Here is a 4,122-nt window from a genome sequence, read left to right as displayed (position 1 = left end):
GTAGTAGGCCAGCAGGATCCCATCCACTATCCTGGACTCAGTTTACTCAGGTATTTCTATCCAAATTTGTTCCACGCAGTGAGAGGGAGCGCAAGAGGGCCGAGTTTGAGGGTTTGCAGCAAAATGGAATGTCAGTTGCAGAGTATGAGGGTAAATTTCATGCCTTGGCTAGTCATGCTTCGATGATACTTCCCACAGAGGCTGAGAGAGTGAGAAGGTTTGTTAAGGAGCTGATAATTCCGATCCGTCTAGGAGTTTCTCAGGTTGCTGCTTATAGTGTTCCATTCCAGAAAGTGGTAGATGCTGCTAAGGAGTTGGAGATGATTCGGCGTGAGGGATTTGAGCAGCGAGAGGGCAAGAGGACTCGTTATTCAGGTGATTATGGTGGTGCTCCGCCTAGGAGTCGGGGTTACTTGGGCAGAGGTTATCACCCTCAGTCCAGCAGACCCATTCATGCTGCTATACCAGCGTCTGAGGCTTGTTACGCTGGGCATAAATCTTTGAGCTCGGTGCATACTTTGCAGGGTTCATCTTCTAGACCTGTAGTTCGTGGAGGGCATTTCGGTCATTCAGGTTCCTCTCATCAGCCTGCGTCTCATAGGGGCTGTTTTGAGTGTGGTGATATGGGACACATTGTGAGAGACTGCCCTAGGACCAGACGTGATGGCTTACATCAGGGTTCTCAATCTTCGACTTCCAGGGCTGCACAACCTCCAGCTATGGGTGGTGCACAGAATGGTAGAGGTGGTTCTCATTCAGGTAAAGGTGGTTCTCCTTCTGGTCGAGGTGGTGGTCGTGAAGGTTCACAATCTGATGGAGGTCGTTCTCACTGTTATGCTTTTCAAGGTAGGCCAGAGGCTGAAGCCTCAGATGCTGTTATCACAGGTATTATTCCGGTTTGTCATCGCCCAGCTACTGTATTATTTGATCCAGGATCTACTTATTCTTATGTGTCCACATATTTTGATTCTAGTCTAGATATATTGTGTGAGTCTCTTGATTTGCCGATACGTGTTTCTACTCCTGTCGGGGATTCTGTAGTTGTAGATCGGGTGTGTCGATTATGTACTGTTACTTTGATGGGGTATGACACTTATGCATATTTAAAGGTCCTAGATATGATAGATTTTGATGTGATTCTTGGTATGGACTGGTTATCTTCTTACCACGCAATTTAAATTGTCATGCCAAGACCATCACTTTAGCTATGCCTGGAATTCCTATAGTAGAATGGAGAGGTTCTCTTAGTCACCCTTCTAAGGGTGTGATATCATTCCTTAAGGCTCGTCAGTTGGTACAGAGAGGATGTTTGGCTTACTTGGCCCACATTCGAGATACTAGTATTGAGACTCCTATGCTTGAGTCTATTCCAGTAGTGAGTGCATTTTCAGAAGTATTCCGACCGATTTGCCAGGTCTTCCACCAGATCGTGATATTGATTTCTGTATTGACGTGGAGCCAGGTACTCAGCCTATTTTCATTCCTCCTTATCGTATGGCACCGACTGAATTGAAAGAGTTGAAGGAGCAGTTACAGGATTTGTTGAGCAAAGGTTTTATTAGACCGAGTGTATCTCGTTGGGGTGCTCTAGTGTTATTTGTGAAGAAGAAAGATGGATCTATGCGTATGTGTATTGACTATCGACAGTTGAACAAGTTAACCATCAGAAATAAGTACCCGATACCTCGTATTGATGACTTATTTGATCAGTTGCATGGTGCTTCAGTTTTCTCCAAGATTGATTTGAGATCTGGATATCATCAGCTGAAGATTAGGTCGGAGGATATCCCTAAGACAGCTTTTCGAACACGTTATGGCCATTACGAGTTTTTGGTAATGTCTTTTGGATTGACTAATGCCCCTGCAGCTTTTATGGACTTGATGAATGGAGTGTTCAAACCGTATTTGGATTCCTTTGTTATTGTATTCATTGATGATATATTGATATACTCACGCAGTAAGGAGGAACATGAGCATCATTTAAGGATTGTGCTTGGGATTCTAAAGGAGAAAAAGTTTTATGCAAAGTTTTCAAAGTGTGAGTTTTGGCTTAGTTCGGTAGCATTCTTAGGACATGTGGTGTCCAAGGAGGGTATCATGGTAGATCCTAAGAAGATTGAGGCAGTTAGAGATTGGGTCAAACCTGCTTCAGTTATTGAGATTCGGAGTTTCTTAGGCCTTGCTGGTTATTATAGACGGTTTGTAGAGGGTTTCTCATCTATTGCATCACCATTAACTAGATTGACACAGAAGGAAGTGACTTTTCAATGGTCTGACAAGTGTGAGGTTAGTTTCCAAAAACTCAAGACTTTATTGACTACTGCTCCGATTTTGACCCTACCCGTGGAGGGAGAGGGTTTTGTTGTACATTGTGATGCTTCTCGAATTGGTCTGTGTTGTGTATTGATGCAGAAGGGAAAGGTGATAGCTTATGCTTCGAGGCAGTTGAAAGTTCATGAGAAGAACTACCCTATTCATGATTTAGAGTTGGCGGCTGTTGTGTTTGCATTGAAGATTTAAATGGAATTATCTTTATGGTGTGCATTGTGAGGTGTTCACGGATCATCGTAGCCTCCAATATATATTCAATCAGAGGGATCTGAATTTGAGGCAGCGAAGATGGTTGGAGTTGCTTAAGGACTACGACATGACTATTCTTTATCATCCAGGCAAGGCAAATGTTGTAGCAGATGCCTTGAGTCGAAAGACGGTAAGTATGGGTAGTCTAGCCATGTTACAGGTTGACGAGCGCCCTTTAGCTAGGGATATCCAATCGTTGGCCAATAGCTTTGTGAGACTTGATATTTCAGAACCTCGTAAGGTGTTGGCTTATATGGAGGCTAGGTCATCCTTGTTGGAACAGATTCGGGCTCAACAGTTTGATGATGGTGAGTTATGTAAGATTAGAAAGTTAAAAGGAGAAGCCAAGGCTGCAATTCTGGATAGTGAGGGAGTTTTGAGGATTAAAGGCCGTATCTGTGTTCCTCGGACAGGTGATTTGACTAGATTGATCATGGAGGAGGCCCATAGTTCGAGGTACTCTATTCATCCAGGGGCTACTAAGATGTATCGTGACTTGAAGCAACACTATTGGTGGTGTCGTATGAAGAGGGACATAGTAGATTTTGTATCTCGATGTTTGAATTGTCAGCAAGTGAAGTATGAACACCAAAAGCCTGGAGGTATGACTCAGAGGATGCCCATACCTGAGTGGAAGTGGGAGCGCATTGCTATGGACTTTGTGGTAGGGTTTCCACGTACCTTGGGTAAGCTCGATGCTATATGGGTCATTGTGGATCGACTGACTAAGTCTGCACACTTTGTACCAGTTCAGACTACCTATAACTCAGAAAGATTAGCCAAGATTTATATTCGGGAGGTAGTTCGGTTGCATGGGGTTCCTATATCTATTATTTCAGATCGTGGCACCCAATTTACATCTCATTTCTGGCGGTCTATGCAGAAAGAGTTGGGCACTCGGGTGGATCTTAGTACAGCCTTTCACCCTCAGACTGATGGTCAGTCTGAGCGGACTATTCAGGTTCTTGAGGACATGTTGTGGGCGTGTGTGATTGACTTTGGTGGTCAGTGGGATCAGTTCTTGCCTTTAGCGGAGTTTGCTTACAATAATAGTTATCATTCGAGCATTGAGATGGCACCATTTAAGGCTCTGTATGGTAGGAGATGTCGATCTCCAATTGGTTGGTTTGATGCATTTGAGGTTAGACGATGGGGTACAGACTTGTTGACGGAGTCATTGGACAAGGTCAAGTTGATCCAAGATAGACTTCTCATGGCTCAGAGTAGGCAAAAGGGTTATGCAGATCGAAAGATTCGTGATTTAGAGTATATGGTTGGAGAGAGGGTTTTATTGAAGGTTTCACCCATGAAGGGTGTGATGAGGTTTGGAAAGAAGGGCAAGTTGAGCCCAAGGTATATTGGTCCTTTCGAGATTGTTGAGCGTATTGGTGAGGTGGCGTATCAGTTGGCTTTGCCACCTGGTTTGTCAAGTGTCCATCCTGTATTCATATTTCAATGCTTAAGAAGTATCATCAAGGTGGTGATCATGTGGTTCAATGGGATTCAGTGTTACTTGATCAGAATATGACTTTTGAGGAAGAG

The sequence above is a fragment of the Solanum pennellii genome, chromosome 7 (assembly GCF_001406875.1).
Source record: "Solanum pennellii chromosome 7, SPENNV200".
NCBI classification, from domain to species: Eukaryota; Viridiplantae; Streptophyta; class Magnoliopsida; order Solanales; family Solanaceae; genus Solanum; species Solanum pennellii.
This window is presented reverse-complemented; position numbering follows the sequence as displayed.